Raw genomic sequence first — 18560 nt, 5'->3', positions numbered from 1 at the left:
TGCCCTGGACGTTCTCCAGTGTGTGAAAGGTGTGATGAGAGGAGATTGTGTTGGTGTAACTCATTCACTCGCTTTTTTATTGGACAACTGTTTCTCCAAAAAAGAACAATTTTTTTCCTGAACAGGAAATGAGTCCACGTTATGTATTTTTGTAAAAAAAAAAAAAATGAGAGTAAGAATGCACACAGAAGAAAACACACACCTGCACAAACTAATGACAAGAAGAAAAAAAGAAACTGAAATAGGAGCTACTCTTTTTCAGTTCAACATGCAGCTATTTCTGCGGGTTCGTGTGCATTTAGGAGAAGAAGCCGAGGAAAGTGAGGATGGATACAGAAGAGAGCGAGAAAAGGGAAGCAGTGTGTGTGTGTGTGTGTGTGTGTGTGTGTGTGTGTGTGTGTGTGTGTGTGTGTGTGTGAGGGAGAGAGATGAGGATAAATAAATGATAGTAAGAGGGAAGGTAAGGCGATAGCAGAGAGGATAGGATTAGTCTCTGCTGCAGAGCCTTTGGAGAAATTCACATAAAACACACACATACACAGAATATTCATGCGTGTGTGTGTGTGTGCACCATACGAGCGCACACCCATGCAATGAAATAGATACATACATATATATACTTTAATAAAAAAATAATAGCTAGAAGTGCCACACACACATTTATCCTGTCCTTAGTGTTCTTAACAGTTAAGCTCGTCCTTGAAAGTGCAAGGTGGGGAGTCGATAAGAGAGCAGAAAGAGAGGAGGGGAGAGTGGAGGGCGATGCCATATACACAGGGACAGAGACAAGGATGAGGAGATGAGGAGCCTACAAAGTTAAGGGAGATAATTTGGTTTCCTTTAAGCCCCCCTCCTTGCCAGAATATCCCTCTACCTCTACTCCCCACTCTCCTTCTGCGTCTCCTCCTCTCTGCTCAAACTTCCCGACTTAAAAAAAGTTCCCCTTTGAGGATTAGCGGGAACAAAGGAAGGTGAATTCCAAGGAAGACTAAGAGAGTGGAAGCACGGGGGAGTGAAAAAAGGTAGGGGTTAAAGGGGAAACAATTTACCTGACGGAGAAGTGCGAATGATGGGAGCGAGGAGAAGCCGGAGACAGTAAAGATGAGAGCGGAGAAAATTTTTACCTGCTCTGCCGTTTTTTTACAATGTCAGTGCCTTAGGTAGGAAAATCTCTGCTGGCTGTGTGTTTGTGGATTTTCATATTATTTATTTATTTCTCTATGATATCAGGAGCAAGACTTAGCATAAGAGCATAAGCACATAAGAGCAGCACAGGCATATTTCTGCTGTGTGCGAGAGAGAACCTGAATACAGGGCTGGAAATACGCCTCTGTGTGTGTGTGTGTGTGTGTGTGTGTGTGTGTGTGTGTGTGTGATTATGACTGTGTGACAGTGGGAGCAGGTGGCCACAGTGGCAGGTTAGATGGAGTTGTAATAGGATGAAAGTGGCACTTTTTCTTTCTGCCTCTCGCACACGCTCAGTTCGTCTTTCAGATGATTGGTTCCAGTCGCACGGTGATGGCCATGAAGTCTGTCAGCTTTTGATTTTTCTAATGTTTTTTTTTTCATTCTAATTCCATGAAAATTTTGACCTCTTCACACTTCCTCTGTCATCGTGCTACATTTCTTTCTCATCTTCTTTGTTTCCCTTTCATTTCTGTTCACATGCCTGCCCATCCATCCACCCATCCATCCATCCATCCATCCACCCATCCATCCATCCATCCATCCACCCACCCATTCATCCATCCATCCACCCACCCACCCATCCATCCACCCATCCATCCACCCATCCATCCATCCACCCATCCATCCACCCACCCACCCATCCATCCACCCATCCATCCACCCATCCATCCATCCATCCATCCATCCACCCATCCATCCACCCACCCACCCATCCATCGAAACAATAAATTAAAATGTGATGAGATTTTGAGATCTTTTGAAATTAACTAAAAAAATTAAAGTGATTAAAGTGATGAAATCTTCAAAATCCTTAAGCATGAAAGTGTTGTACTGATATGTGTTCATTGTAATCCAGTACTCACAGTTTGCCGTTTTCATACGTGGTCTGTTTATGTGCACATCTGATCTGTATGAGTGAGCACACGCAGACGGGTGAATATGGACAAAGAAGTGTGGAAAATGGGGGCAATATTTGCTTTTGTGCTGGATGACATGCTTGAGACGGAGACAGGAATCCACCTTTTGTTGAGACTGTGGAGCTGAATCCATGAACAGATATGTACGAACAAACAGGCAGAGGAAGGGGTGACTTGTTCTTTCTGAGAGTCTTAGGCATGCAAATTCACATAACTCTTAAACCTTAAGACCTTTCTGACCTATGACCCCAGAGAACCGTTCTCTTTTCTAAAAGCCAATTTCCTGCAGAAACTGAGTAAGACACAATTTTAAGTCTACTAGAACACATGCTCTGCCCACTTCTCATGGCCTCAGGATTGGGCTCATGAGATGAGAGGACGATCCTTTATTTTCCAGGCACTTCACTGGATATTGTCCACTTGAAATTCTTAAAATTCAGACAAAGACATGAAAAACATCACAGAACACTTTTCAATTTGTCTGAAAGCTCCGACTCTGCTGAAAGGTCACATATTACTCTCAGTACAAGAAAAGTCATCCATCAAACAGCAGAAACAGAGACGGCTGTGTAGACTGACCAGGATGTAGCTCGAGTCCAGGTGTAGCTGATGGGGGATGGGCAGAGACAGAACTAGATAAAGTAGGACATGTGGGAAAGATCGAGAAATGTAAGGAGACAGCGAGACGGGGATTAGAAACCCCCTTAAAGCAGCGACTTAATTTCCTGGCTAATGTGGCTATGATTATCTCCTGGGTGGGAATGGGACTTTTGATGTCTTGGGACCGGACTAATCCTTGGCGGCTAACCTCCACCTCTCATTTCCTCTGGATTAGCTTACTCTGCTACTTAATAAAAAAGTTGAAGGTGGGTCAATATTAACCTGTGTGGGAGGGAAAAGGATTGTGTTTCTCTAACTTTGGAGAATGGAAAAATGACATTAGTCATTTGTTTGCAATCACCTACAGTGTGTTTATGTTTCCTAACAAAGAGCTCCTGTGACTTTGTGAATAACACGTTCTCTCTGAAGAACAAGTGTGGAAGCAGTAGGACGTTACAGTGAAACCTTGAAGGGAGAATAGCAGACCAAGTCAATGATAAATTAGTTGTAAATTAATAAATGAAAACGAGGAGGTGGTCACTCAGATTATGACGAGCATGAAGACACACTGGAATGTTACTGAGTAAGTTTACGGTCAGTACTTATGGGGACTGAGCCGTGTTAGGTTTAACCAGAAATAGTCCAAAAACACCAGAACTTTCTTAAGCGTGATTCTCGTGGTACACTATGTAAAACGTGTGGTGCAAACACTGTTGTGCATTAAATAACAACTGCTGTGTTTGACATGCTAGCTGCAGAACTTTGCGATGTGTACTCTCCGGCTGGCAACTGGTTGCTGGAGGTTGCTGGGAATTTTGTTGGTGCAAAAACCTCCTTATGATCGTTTCGGTCACAAGCAGATTGAAGTGGACAGTCACAGTTTATATAGAATATGCAGACCCCGGGCATTCACTACCCTGGTGTGTTACCTCACAGTGGATGGTAAGTAGTTTGCAGACAAATCTTCCACACAAACTACAACCGAGCGCTCCAACCTGCTAGCCCCCAAAGCAAACAGAAGTTTTTGGTACAGCACCATATACTGTTTGCATCCAAATTCACTCCAGCAACTTGCAGCAACCTCCAGCAACCACTTGCCAACTTATTGCTGACTATATAGTTTTCCTCAGTGACCGGTGGTTAGTAGGACCACCTGTGCATGGGGCTTTAGCAATCGCAACTCGCTGGGGACAACCCATTTTTCCCCCTTAATGGCTGGTGGTTGCCAGATAGTTGCAGACTGGTCTCTAGGCCTGTGTGACTGTTAGCTAGCTAATGTCTCCATCTGTACTGATGATGGGCCTTGTGACTGCGACACTACTGATGCTGGGCTATTCTCTTCAGCTCTGCAGACAAGACAGTAAATTTTATCAGTCGACTTTCTGACTGTTTGACACCGTCTGTTATTGTTGTGGTGTTGTTGTAAAATCAGCTGCACTCTGCAACTAAACACAGTCTTTCAGCCAAGCTACAGCACTAGGGTCATAATCATTCCCTAACCTCTACCATGTACTTTTACTCTATAAACATAACCACAGCATGGCCACAGAGACGGCCATTAAAATAAAAAAAAACTTCAATCTGATGAAGGTCCTCACAGCACAGATTTGTTTCATACAAAGACAGTAAAACAGGCCTCCTTCATTCAGTGTTGCTGGTCTCGACTTGGCATAAGACTAAACAGACACACACACACACATGATTGTGCTTGTCATGGTAACCAGTTGGCTGTAACTCGCAGTCGGACTGATAAATTGGTGAAACTGAAGGTGACTCAGTGCGTCCAGCAATTTAGGGCCTCATGATTGAGGGTTATTTGCAAATTCGCACAAGGACTGCGAAGACTTTTACGTAACCAAAAAGCTGCTAATTAACAAAGATTTTTTGTCTTCAGAAAATCTGTTGCCAAATTTTGTCCAACAGTCTACTGCAGATCCTTCTTTTCTCATATCACACTTTACTCGAGAGAGAAAGCCTCAAGTGTTGCCAGGTTATCATCCGATCTGACCAATGACATGTCACTTGACCCTTTTCTTGGCCAATGCCCTGTCTCCATCAACCGGCTGGGCCCCAGCTGGCCAATTAGCTCGGCTCTTAGTGTGGAGCTCGGCCAATGAAAAGCCCCAGGAGACTTGTGTTCATCTGAACTCACAGATGGGAGGACAGAGAGGGAGAGGGAGTACGGATGAGTGTGTGAGTGTGTGTGAGCGAGAGGGTGTCGGGGTCTTGGCCTGAATTCCCAAACACTATTGAGACATCTTCACTGAAGAGGCTGGCTAGCTTTGAGTTAACAGTTGGAAACAAATCTCTCCATAAAAGGGACCAATGGGAGAATTTAAAAGCTGATAAAAGAGAGCAAAAGAAAACCCAACGGCTGACCTGCCACGCGCCATATTTATCTTTAATACCTGTGAGTTCTCAGGAAAACCTAACATGGTTAAAATGTTACCAATTAAAAAAAGTAAGCTTAAGCTTTTACGCTTACAGTAAAGCTTATTGATATTATGGATGAGTTACACAGCACAGAGGCTCCAACTCGTACTCCTCTCTTTTTGTCTACCTCTGCTACACTTTAAATAGAGAAAAAGGATCTTTAAGCAGTCCATGTTTAACTATAAATTACACCTGATTTAATGAAGAGCTCTTTAAAGTGAAATGAACTGTGAAAAGTATTCAGTGAGAAGGCATAAATGTTACTGAGGTGAAAAAAATATGAGCGAGCTGGATGGAGAAGGTGGCGTGATCTGCAGAGGAGAGGGGGATTTCCTCTGCCTCAGTGCTTCCACTGATTGGAGGGAAAATTCTCCCATCATTGTAACAGTCTGCCTATTTTTAATCACAAAAAGAAGAAGCGAAACTGTAAAATGTAAAATAACACATATTGTAGCTTTAAAGTACCCAACAGGCAGGAAAAGGCCTGTTTATGTCCCTCTCCCTGCTGCCCGGCACTCTTTCAGCTTCTCGGTGTGACTTCAAGTTGACAATCTCACTCGCTGCCTCAGCCTCTGCTGACAGCACTTGAGTCTTTTACCTGCTCTCCTTGTGAAACTCTGACTTTTACTACTGTATGCCCGCTCTCTTCCTCTCCACACATCTCTTGGTATTTGTTATCTATCAAATGACTCACCATATTTCAGCATCAGATATTTCTCTCAGAAGCTCTAAGAAGCTCAAGAGCTGCACGCTGCTTCAGGAATCACACATCAAACACACAAACACACACACACTTTAACTCTGCTTGCTCACAGTTTGACAAAAAGTGCGTACAAGGCACGCACACAGGTGCACGTGTGACACGCAGAGGTGTGTATGTCCTCGATAACACAGCTGAGCCAACAACGAAGAAAAAAACGCGCGCGCACGCGAACAAACACATACACACAATTTGGCTATCTGTCCTGTCCACAGTGCAGTGGCCAGTGGTGATAACACTCTCCACTGGACCAAAACCCATCACTCTTTACACACACGCACCTCGTCCAGGCTCTCTGAGCTGGGCTGCACATTTGCCTGTTGGCATCTTTCTTGAAATCCTCAATGAAAGTTGTGAGAGCAAAGCAGAAAGTTGATAACGCGCCATCAAGACACAAGAGCCGCACACGAAAGGAAATACCTGCACACACGTGCACGAGCACAGAAGAATGTCACCGTCATACAAACCATGCAAACTGCTCTGTTCCAGCAAAGACGACTTTGCCGCTGCGTTTGCACGCGAGGATCTTATTCTTGATTAAAAATGGGAAATTCCCAAATGCGGGCACATGTTTGAGCCCACATCTGATTTAAAGCACGAGAGCCTACGATCGTGAAGGCGGCGACAAAGGTTACAGCGGGACATCCCCGTGTGAAAACATTACACTCATTATTTACCTGCTGCTGGTTGTAACACCTTATTATTCTGTAAATTCTCTTTGTTTTTTCATGTTTTCAGGAAAGATATTGGAGAAACGTGTCGACATGCTGAGCAGTGAGGCTGCTGTGAATCACTGAAGGTAAATGTTGACTGTAAACTGATTTTGAATACTGTCAGTTGATTGTACGCTGAAAGAAATTTAATGGCTGTGCTTCTATTACAGGAGACGGTTTTGCAAAAATGGGGGCAAACATTTTCCAAGACCATAATTTCACTCTGTGGGAGCGCTGTGCCTGTTGCAGATGACCATATAGTACAGTTACACAGTACTGTACTATTCCATGATTGTTGTCATTGTTTTGCACTTTTTGCTACTATTTATATCCAATTTATTCCTACAATTTTATCTTTTGAACACCTGCAGAGCTGCAATGTGCTGCATAACAATGGAAATACAGATCTATTCCATTTGATTCTACTGTATCCCTACAAATCAGTTTTTTAGTGATTACATGTAAGAAAATGAGACAAAGCATAATTGGTTCTGTTTAATATTGTGTGTTAAAAAGAACCAATTTTATTTCATTTTACTAGCAAAAACCTGCCTTACAGGTGGTTTTTATCAGCCCTGTGATAAGATAATATATGCAAAAATCCAAAGAACTGGTATTTATAATAAATCTGTTTTAAAAACATATAGATGTTCATAATTCCTGGATGCGCTCATACTAAGTTTTGTTGTGATTGGCCCACCCGTTCAGGAGGAAATCATTACATTATTATAGTTAGAAGTTGAAAGAACAGCACCTCAAACACAGACTTACAGTGTTTTGTTCCTCTGAGGCTGAGAACGCCACAGCTCATGGTCGTACCACCCTGACCACGCCCGATCTCGTCTGAGCTCAGAAGCTAAGCAGGGTGCAGCCGGTTAGGAGTTGGATGGGAGAGTGCCTGGGAATACCAGGTGGAGTAAAAAAGTTTGGCTGTCGCCTCTCAGGAGGCAGAGCGGGTCATTCAGTCTAAGTATCCCGAGTGTTAATGTGTACGACTGTTTAACAGGAAGTGCTTGTGTGAATTAGAGATTGAGGCATGTTCGAGTAGAGTAGAAAAGCTGTATATAAGAACCATTTACCATTCAACACGACCAGCTCTGGACTTCTTTCCAGTCTGGCAGGTACACACTGTGACACCACTCATGCACATCTACTGATAAGTTAAATTTGCTGCTTTATCTTTCCTGCACGTCTCTGAATGATGCATGAATAGTCTCTCCTCATAAACATTTCCATAGTGCACTCACAGCACACAGTAACTTTATATTGTCACAGTCAGCAGATGCAGACTGTGTGGAGTGAGAGCAGAGGACTAGGTTTTAGCGAAAAACTGTGGTGGATAAAAGATACAAAACAAAGGGCGACAGCTGACTGTCAAAATAAAACAGGAAGTGCAGAGATGCAGAGCTAAGACACACAGCCAGGGAAAACACACACGACAGATGGACTAACACAAGGGGAAACATGTAACCACGAGGAGACCAGAGGGGGACACGGGGAAGAAGACACAAGGGCAATCTAATAATAATAATACAGAATAACCTCAGGACTAACTAAATGAACTTAAACCTAAACCATAATACAAAATGACATCAAAATACAAGAAAACTCAGAGCTCAGACGACCCAGGACCGAGACACATATATGATTCCACTGAGACCACGACACGGTTCTTCATCCCTCAGCTCATCTTACCAAACGACACAAACCAGTGTGGTCATTATGAGAAATGATGGCTTCTGCTTTTTAAACTCAGTACTGCACGACAGAAACCACAAATGACGCTTGTAAAATTTGTAGATGATTTATTTCCATGTTTCCACGGCTACTGGCAGCAGCGCTGTAAACTTTGATGGTGGTGCTGGATGCTACACGGAGGATAAAATCATGACATTAAAGCTTCTGTGGCGTTTCGATGCTGAAGACTCAGGAACAAACAAATTACAGAGGAAGTCGTGCGGGGGCTCGAAACCAAAGAGTCCCGAATCGTATTTGGTCTTCACCCAAACTTTCTGAGACCAGACTGTAGGGAAATCATGCGTGTTCAAAAACAGATAATAAGTCATGACATGTTGACTCATTCTGCCCTGTTGGCAGCCCGAACACACAAACCACACAAGTCAGAGAAAGAGTCTGTGTTCAAGAGAAAATGTGCGCGTTCACACGAGCTTCCACACTTCTCAGTTAATGTGAGAGCGTGAGTTCATCCTCGCGATCCCTGTGCCTGTGTCTGCTCTGCCATATGTGTCTGATGTATGTCTGCATTCTTGCATTGTGTGTGTGTGTGTGTGTGTGTGTGTGTGTGTGTGTGTGTGTGTGTGTGTAATGGATGTTCAGCAGTCATCAGACCAGTCAGGCACCAGTCCCAGACAGCGAGGTCAGTCATTCACTAATCATATTAACATTCCTCTATAATGACCCAATGCATAGCTCTCCCCTTTCAGACATTTCTTCTCTCCCTCCATCAAACTGCCTGTTTTCTCTTGATTTTCATCTACCTCGTCACCTCGTCTTTACGCCTTTTGTTCCCCTTCTTTGTCTCAATGACCGTGCAGACTCCAGCACCGTCCAAAGCACCCAAGTCACATTTCAAAAGAACCGACATCGATTTGGTTCAGTAAGGATCTGCACTCACTCTGGGTCACAATTACAACACCAGCTGATCAATGGAAACGTAATTGATAACAATTCTGAAAATATCGTACTCTTCCAACAACTTTTCCATCAAATATTCTCTAGTTCAGTTTTTTGTTTTCACACATGACTCAATGTGAAACAAATATATCCTGGATGAGCTCAAGTTGAGTGTTTTGGAGATAAAGTTAGAGAAGTTAGGTGGAGAGGGTTTGGATGTGTGTGAGTGGATACAGTGAGTGGACAAAGGATGATGAAGATGGAGCTGCCAGGCAGGAAGACCTGAGGAAGACCTCAGAGGTGGTTTTATGGTAGCAGGCTAAGGACTGGCTATGGCGCCCCCTAAAGGGCTCGGCTGAAAGGAGAAGAAGAAGAGATCTGACGCGTGTTAAAGTCAGCGTTAGTGTCCAGTAATGGGGAGCATTATAGTACTGTATTAGTGTTTTATTTAACCCTAGTTCAGGATTATTCACAGTAAATGCAGATTTCCAGGTGTGCGAGGAGTAGCTGAAGCTTTAGCACTTGACCCTCTTGCCCAGATGTGAGTCTGGGTTCCAAAAACCAACATGGCGGTGGAAAAATGCTAACACTGAGTACATCACACTGACTTCTTCAATCATTTATATACAGTCTGTGGTGTGTGTGTGTGTGTGTGTGTAACAGGATCTCTATCGACACCAGGTTTGCTTCGACTGTTTTCCAGCCAAATCAAATGGAGGCTGTGTGACTTGGCTCAGAGCAGCCTGACTCAAAGTGGTTTTGCATTTGGCTTAATGTTCTGCAGCGTCTTTCATTACAATGCTGCAGTAAGCTGTGTGAGCCACGCAGGCAGTTACTTCAGAGGAAGAACTAACTCTGACTTTTTAACTGTAAATCGTGGTTTATGATTAACGCCCTGTTTTTCTTTCTGCGCTGCAACGTGACAGTGCAAATGGATTTATGCTAGTTTTCACCTTTACCTGGTTCCGAGTATTCTTCAAACATTAAACACTTTTCAGGTTTCATCCACTCAACAGCACGCACACACACACACACACACACACACACTCTTGGTCAGTCACTGTGAATGTTTTAGCTGTTAATGGCTCCAAATCTCTGACAATAAGTCAGTCGTTAATTGCTTCAGCCTGTCATAACCACCAAACCTTGCCTAAGATGACCTCATGACTCAGTGTGTGAGCAGAAGCTTAGCTCAACGACAAAGTGGTCCACGGGGACTGAGGAGAGACCGAAACAGCGTAAGAGAGAAAGGTGAACAATGACTGCCTGAACATGAGAGCATCTCTATTATTCACTGAGACAGTGAGTGTGTGTGTGTGTGTGTGCGTGTGTGTGTGTGCGCGTGTGTGTGTGAGTCCACTGAGCTGACACTGATCTCATCTTGTCTGACATGTAACCTCTTGACCTGCTACTGGACATGGACACCATTCATCAACACAGACACACAGCAGTGAGAGAGCAACCAAGACAAAACTACGAATGTAAAGGTCAGCAGAGCGCTTCCCACAAATCAGAATCTGGAGATCTGCTCATGTTGACCCCACAGACCTCTCAGGATAGTGACTGAGGCAGCACAAGAGTAACTCTGTGAGCCTTAAACCAAGTTACATGCATATGCAAACGTGTTGCAAACAACTTGTCTGTGTTCAGTCCGCCATTTTTGTAGTTCCTGCTCACATTTTTTTGGGACGTAACGTGTCTCTGCTCTCACCTTAGCCAGTAACTCTTTGCACTCATCGGGCAGTGAACACGGCACACTATACATACTGAGAGGCTTATCACCAAAATTAAACTAGTTTTCTTAAAGGACAAGTCTCCAAGTATTATAAATGATGAAAGGGTTCAATACTCAGCAGGAAGTCCTAGGTTAGGAACAATCACAGTAAATGGGCTCTCTTTGACCTTCTGTTTTACAGAAGAAACCACATATAGAAGTCAAATCTTGCTCAGTAATGTAGAACGTCTGCTCTGCAGACACTTTGTCTCTCTCGTCTTATTGTTTCTGTCATTTTTCTTCCTTCTTTCCATCAAACAGTTGTTCTGGGCCATCGGTGTAATCCCAGTTTCCTTTCTGTTCCATTAGATTCAGCACATTTGTGCCGTTCCAACGGTCTACTTGTCCTTATAAGGCCTGAGTGAGAATCAGCACTGGGCTCAGTCTCGTGATCATATAGGAAACATCTCTGACTGCATCTGTCTGCACACTGTGACTGTGGATGGAGGTGTGCGATCACGTGCTATTGGCTGGGATGTTGTGCGTCTCACACAACCTTTGCAGAGCAGCTTGTGCGAGCAGCCTGACACAGTGTATCCCCTTTATTAGCATTCATTTCTTTATGCAGCCAGTCAGCCAGTTCTGTATTCAGCGAAGCCAACAAAGGACTGCAGGTCTTACCACGCTGTTTCTGGAATAATGCTGATGTGTCAGATTATTAATTTACATTGCTTTACTCCAGAGATGCCAAACACTAAACTTTATCCAATTTGTGCAATGGGTGAAATTTATAAGCGGTTCAATTCTTGCTTGAATCTGTCAGTGAAGTAAATAAAAGACCTTTTCTGCAAAAATGCACAGCACGGGGAAAGTACTCACTGACAAAGAGACTGTCTCATATAACTGAGCTGCAATTTAATATAACTTTATTATATTAAGGCCGCGGAGAGAGAACATTAGAGAATATGAACTGTGCAATGGGTTTTATGTGTTTTTCCATGAGAAAACCACCTGTGGTTTTAATATAAGCACTAGGCAGAGTGTCTATGTGCAGCATGCAATAGCACGACTGCTCCTGAAACTGCCTGCATGTGTTACTTATGTCCTTTTCCATGTTTGAATATAGATTTTTGGTATTGATACATGCACGTTATTTTCCGTGCATGTCTTTTGATGTGGATTTATTCGTGCAGATGTAGAAACTACACCCCCTTAAACTCCTTTCCTTCAGTTATCACAGTGTCTGCTAGCAGCAGTGCAGCGTTCAGGTATCAGGCCTTAGCTGTGGCTCAGTCAGGATGCAGAACAGCACAACTGTGTTTCCATATTCCACTGTGTCCAATTGCTTGGAGATGAGTCTAAATGGATGGACCTATTGATCAACTCAACCCATCAACAAGAGCATTTTATTTCTCAATGTCATATTTAATAGAAAAAAAACGATGCACCTCTTATTAAAGTGGAAAAATGGGAAACATTGAGGTTCAGAGAGAAAACATGCTCAAAGTCCATGAACCAAACTGAATGTGATAGAAAATTATATTAGGAGGAAGAAGATGCAGGAGGGATGAGGAGCTACGAGCATCTCTCTTAACCCTGCCGGCTCTCTGCTGCAAGGTTTAGTGCTGTTCTTTCTCACTAACAGAGATCTGGGGTTTAATCCCGTTCACCTAACAACACTCAAGGAAACACGAACATTTCCTGTTTATAATTTCTAAAATGATACGTTTCAAGGTCACAAAGGGAAGGCGTGTGTGTGTGTTAGTACAGAGTCATGCCCTGACACGATTGTGAAAGGACAAACACAAAATTCTGAAGGGCGACGACACGATGGACTCGATATTGGATTCTGGTGGTTGTGATTTATTCATCAGGCCAAAATCTGAAGCTTCATTTGGAGATAAAATGTTATAAAACGCTTTGAGTGTTCGAGTAAAACATTAATATCTAAGAATCAGTCCATTTATCATAATTAGTTTTTATTTTATTTTTGATGTTTTTGTTTTTAATTCAGCTCAGTTTACAAAGTGGATTTTATTTTATTAATTGAAAAATGTCTATTTTTATTTATTTTTTAGTTAGTTTTAGTCATTTGAATTATTATTGTGTGGGAGACACATGTCAGAGGTGAGGATTAAGAAAACTGGTACAGATGTTACAATAAAAACATAACTCTATATAACTTTTATTTTAGTCAACTAGAATATTTTCTCATCTAGGTTAGTTTCCTGTAATAACCTGGGTGACTTGAACATGTAACAGGCCCACTGGTGACTGACTGCAGGACTTCCTGATGGACCTGGATCACAGATGGACACCAGACACTGAGATGTGACACTGGAGGGATGGATAAACGTTTACGTGTGAAAGCAGAGATCTTTTATTAACACTTTAAACATGGGAGGAAGTATTTCACTAACATGCTCTGTTCACGCTGCCTCCACAGCAGGGAAACTGTGTTTATGTTAGTCAGGCGTCTGAAACTCGTGACTAACGTGACACATTTTCCCACATCGTGCCGTTAAAGTGTCTTAACACGGTGAGAAGGTTGTTAATGTGTGTCTACGTCCCAGCGTTTGTGACCTGTTTAAAGCTTCTGTCTGCTAAGGACAGGCTCAGGATAACTTGGAGGTTAAATGTGGGGAAAACCCCAAACTGCCAAAATCTTCCTGATTTCTTTGAAATGGACGGTGGGTTTAATTCCCACCTGATGCTACAAACCTGCGAATGTTGCTGCAAACAGAGTCGAGGTGTCAGACAAATAAGTAAAAGTGAGAAAGAGGCAGACAGAGTGAATGTAGAATGGGCCAAAAAACAAGATGTGTTTTTATGTGGGAAAGGTTCTGGGAATTACTGCGCTGGGATTTTCCCAAATTCTACTGTGAATCACACAATGGTGCGCCTTTTTCTGACGAGGTTGGAGAAAATACTGGAGGCAGTTCAGAGGACTGGAACCTTGAACCAAAAAAGACAAACAATCGCACAAAATACGCTCACCCACACCCACACACACACAGACGCCCCTGTCTACGTACAGGACCGGACATGGTTATAAGAGTGGAGGGAACTCGGGCTGCATCAACAGGATATGATAAAAAGTCCTATTATACACGTGCAGGGGCAACATTCAGAGGCGGCATAGATGAGCAATTTTTCATGAGCTTTTTTCACTTTTGATCTTCGCTGCCAATAACAATAAAACTGAATCGACTCCATGTGTCTCTCTGAAGCTGTTAAAGGTAACAGTGACCTCTCCTTTTAAATATTACCTGCAACTAATTCTATTCAAAGGAAAGCAAAGAAATAAAACTACAAAGAAGCTGAACGTCTAACCGGTAACAGGACTTGTTGTTCGGTTTGATCAAAGGCACAAAAATCAGTTTTACTTGTCACCGATCTGCTGTTCTGGCAAAAAAAACTTTAACACCAACAGACCTCAAAATACCCCAAATCCAGAGTGGACGACTCCCTGCGCCCCAGCACGGTTAATAAGATGAAGCTGAAGTTCAGCTCGCACACAAGAATGCAGCTACAGCTGCAACTCAAACCATTTAGCGCTGGAGAGCCTGTCAAGTCGGCGCAACGAACACGGCATTAAAAAGGCAAATGCAAGTGAACCGCATTGCCTAGCAACTGTGACGAAGAGGATAGAGTCATCATCAGAGAAGTGGATGAGCTCAGCGGTTACAGAATTTGACAGGCATTTTCAGGGAGTGCAGGAAATAGAGGACTTTGTCAAATTTAGCACAAACTTCTGCAAATGTCAAGCTTCAGGAAGCACATCTGCACCGGCACGGCGAGGACGATCGGCAGGAAACAGACAATTGTAGAAGTTAGACGAACGAGAGGGAAGAAAGAAACGACGACAACGATACAAATTTGTGCAGATAAACGAATCAGTGTGTTTCTTTGAGGGGAAAAGGTCAGCAGCGGGGGATTTTTCTTCATTTTACCTCATAGTCATGAATAACATTTATAAGAATATGATTTTTTAAAACGGAAATAAATTAATGCACTATTGTTAGAACCACAGAACGGACAAACACAAGATTATTGTGATAAACGAGCATCAAACCAGCAGAGGCTGTGTGCTTTTCTAATATAAATATAAAAAATATCAGAATACAGGAAGGACTGCAGACTGTAATCCACACCCTTATCAGGCCTGTCCACACCCACTCTTCCTCACATCGCTGCTGTTTCAGCTCAGCTGCACTGGCTACATGTTAAATTTACAGGTGTCTTAAAAATGTTACAGCACGTTTTCAAAGCGTGGATTAAATCCACGATACATCACAGGTCACAGAGGTCATCCTGCCAACATCTCCTGTCTCCCGTGTGCCTCTAAATGAAGGATCGGACCTTTATATAAATTATATTTACGTCAAAAGTGATTGGTCACTTTTAAAGCAGTGATGCTATACAACAGGCTGCTTTATCGGGAGCGCAGAGGAGTCACAGCTTGTCTTATAATCCAACAGTTTTTTACATTAATCATTAATCCAGTGACAGCTGTCAGTATTTCCACTGTTACACAGCAAACAGCAAACACACTCAGAGTACACCCCAAAGGACAAGGGTGAAACTAAAACTTCATGTTTGATGTTATGGTGTGATTGTGCCATCATAGGGCGTTGTATTGAAGAAATAAAAAGTCTGTTGTACAGCTCTCCTCATGCCCTTTCATATGACATATTACTCCTTATGGTTTATTTAACTTTTTTTCAAGGTCAACTTTGACCCTGGACGCTAACAATGAAGGTGCTAACCTAGCCAACAAAGGCACTCGTCTCCCCCAAAGCCAAGTGCGTTGTTGTGAAGTTTGAAGATGACCCATAAAAACTTGTGGGTAATATGAAGGCTTTACTGATTTTGGTCTGACCTCGACACAAAAATGAAATCTGCTGAATTTACGTGCGAGTGTTAAAGAATTGCTGCACCTGTGAAGTGAAACTATTTGCTGATGGACTCCATATATTGCTCCATTTCTGTTATGCTGTTTGGTTTTGTGCGTTTTGTGTTTTAATATGACGATGTGACATGCTGCAGAACTTTGGTCATCTTCTGTATATATATATATAAATAACATTGCCTTGACATGACGTGGGTGCGGCGATGAGGTTACAGCGGTAGGAAAGCAAACCAGCTCAGTGAGTAGGCAGATTTAAATTTGAAACCTGAGGTCGTTTCGTTCTGCCTCACATAACAAAACAACATTAGTAATTAAACGACTGACTGTAAATGAGCACGCATATGTAAACCCAAAGTACGGCAAAACTATCTGATGGTTGCTCATTATAATTTAATCTAATAATAAAGTCGGTGTCACACCACCCACCATAACAATTGGCTTGTGTACAGTACTCTGTGTGAATAACTGTGTGTAAATGTGTGTGTGTGGGACAACACAACAGCGCCCTGTTGATTTAGTTCCCCGTCTCCTTAGGGAGAAAGTCTGTTGTTGTCTTCCAAAACACACACACACACACACAATGCGCTCACTTGGAAACACAGTTGTGGTGTGGCTTTTGTTGCTTGATAATTGTTTTTAGCAAAACATAATTTTGCTAGCGGAGACAGCTAACCCATAACCATGAATCAGTGAAATGGTAATGGAGCCATAGGGGGAAAAGAAGAAGAGGAAACACGCCGAGCCCACTGTGGCAAAAATGCAAGATGGGCACTCTCTCTCTCTCTGCCTTTATCGGTGTTTTTGGTCTCGGTCGCTCCACACTTTACTTTTCATTTTGTTTACTTCTCAAAGCCATTCAGCCAATCCTATAAAACACACATCAGAAGAAGAAAAACAAACCAAGACAAGTGGAGCTGAATTAGCCACCAGCTCGCCTCCATAAGCATTACTTCTCTCCCCAACCTTGCGACAGAGAGCCAGTCAGGTAAATAATCGCTTATGCTTTAATTAATAAATGCATCATCCGTAACGAGAGGGGCTCGTTAGGTGCCGTGGCAACCGCTACTGGTCTTCCTTCCAACTTTGACACTTCAAACTTCATTTGCACCTCTGAAGCATGCTAATTGCTCTCACGCTCTGCTATATAAACGGCGACAAAGTTTTCTTATTTGGAGGCAGGGAAGAGTGTAATGCGAGGCTATCGATCGGAGGGGAAAGACGATTGCCCCCGGCGGGTCACAAACCAAATTACTTTTAGATGTGAATTAAAGCGGGAGCCGAGCATAAGTCTGGATAAGCAAGCTGTTTAGATGCAGTGACACAGGCGATCAAATTCCTAATCAATCATGGTAATTTCATTACTTTAAAAAGTCACAGATTTCTAAAAAATAACTTTAAAACAAACTTTTATTATCAGCTTGTTTTTGTTCCGAATGATCCACCCGTCCATTTCCTAAAGCGTCTGTCCAGCTAAAGCTGCAAACGGACTGGAAAACAGGCACAGCGAGAAGAATGCACACTCCGGGGAGAGAGGCCACGGATGATGAGCGGGTTCAAACCTCTCCGGCTGTGAGGCAGCGGCGCTAACCTCTGCAGCGCCGCGCCGCCCATAGGGACCGGTGCCAAACGCAATACCGCCCAGATCTTTACATTTTCCCACGCACACACCCACACGCAGATGTGGTTAATGTGCCACCTCGTAGTCGTGACATCGCCCAGCCCGACTGCATGTATTAATTATCCTTTTTATGTTTTAAGCTGGCTATAATGAATGTTGACAGCGTCTGTGTACACAGAAGTAAAGCTTCTGACTCGGGCTCAATGAGCAGACTCGAGGAGTTCACGGTACGGCAGTTAAACTGTGATTGCTGCAATAAACCTATCTGTTTATTATAGCAGATTAATTTCAGCTCCTCGGTGAAGAAGGAAACCGTTTCTTTCCTCAGAGTCCAGCGACGGGCCTCTGGCTCGTTTCCCACTCTGTGTGTCGTGTTTCTGTATGTTAATAACAGCAGTCGGGGACACGATCCACTGAGCTGACTCTGGGATCTCAGGTTTACTCATCCAAACATTAGTTGTGAGTATTAGTTAAAATAATCTACTCATTTAAGCCTCTTTCATTTGAAACATGCAGCTGATTTTGCAGGATCAAAATTATTATTATTTTTTTGTTAAACTGTTAAAACTTGCAGCACCTGTATAATCAGACAGTTACTGCGCGAGGACCTAAAGGAGCAGGAAAGAAAGCAGAAACGTATCATCGATGTGCTAAACCAGCAGCTTTGTTCAGTCCACAACATATTTGCATGCACTTCATTTGCAACGGTGGCAAGCGCAGTCATTGCAGGGTGACACCTGGTGCTAACGTGGGAGGTGAGTTCTTGTTAGCGCATTAATAATTTAACATTATTACGGCATCGCAGACGTGCTCCTCGGCGTCTTCCAGCGTGACTCAGCCAATCTGAGCGCAGATTTGAAAAACACTACCTGCCGAACGACAAGCGCATAAAACCTCTACTTATCTCCTCCGTGTGTGTCATCCTCATGAAAAGTGGATCATATCAGTCCCATCGGCTCAATGCCCACAGGAGCCGCTCACGTCAAAGAGCACCTTGCGACTGACAGCTAAAGGACCTTCATCACTTGACAGGCGCAATAAAAGCAGTGATCATTCTGATAGAGAATAAGA

The 18560-nt window shown here is 43.1% G+C and overlaps 1 protein-coding gene across 4 annotated transcripts in view; it reads right to left on the bottom strand.

Moving 5' to 3' along the window:
• pard3bb (par-3 family cell polarity regulator beta b) overlaps window positions 1-18560 on the bottom strand; it is a 222297-nt gene that overhangs the window by 31131 nt on the left and 172606 nt on the right. The gene's annotated exons all lie outside the window — the stretch shown is intronic.

This window comes from Pelmatolapia mariae, linkage group LG16_19, assembly GCF_036321145.2.
Source record: "Pelmatolapia mariae isolate MD_Pm_ZW linkage group LG16_19, Pm_UMD_F_2, whole genome shotgun sequence".
Classification (NCBI taxonomy): Eukaryota; Metazoa; Chordata; class Actinopteri; order Cichliformes; family Cichlidae; genus Pelmatolapia; species Pelmatolapia mariae.
The sequence above is the reverse complement of the archived record's forward strand: the minus strand, read 5'-3'. Positions and strand labels throughout refer to the sequence as shown.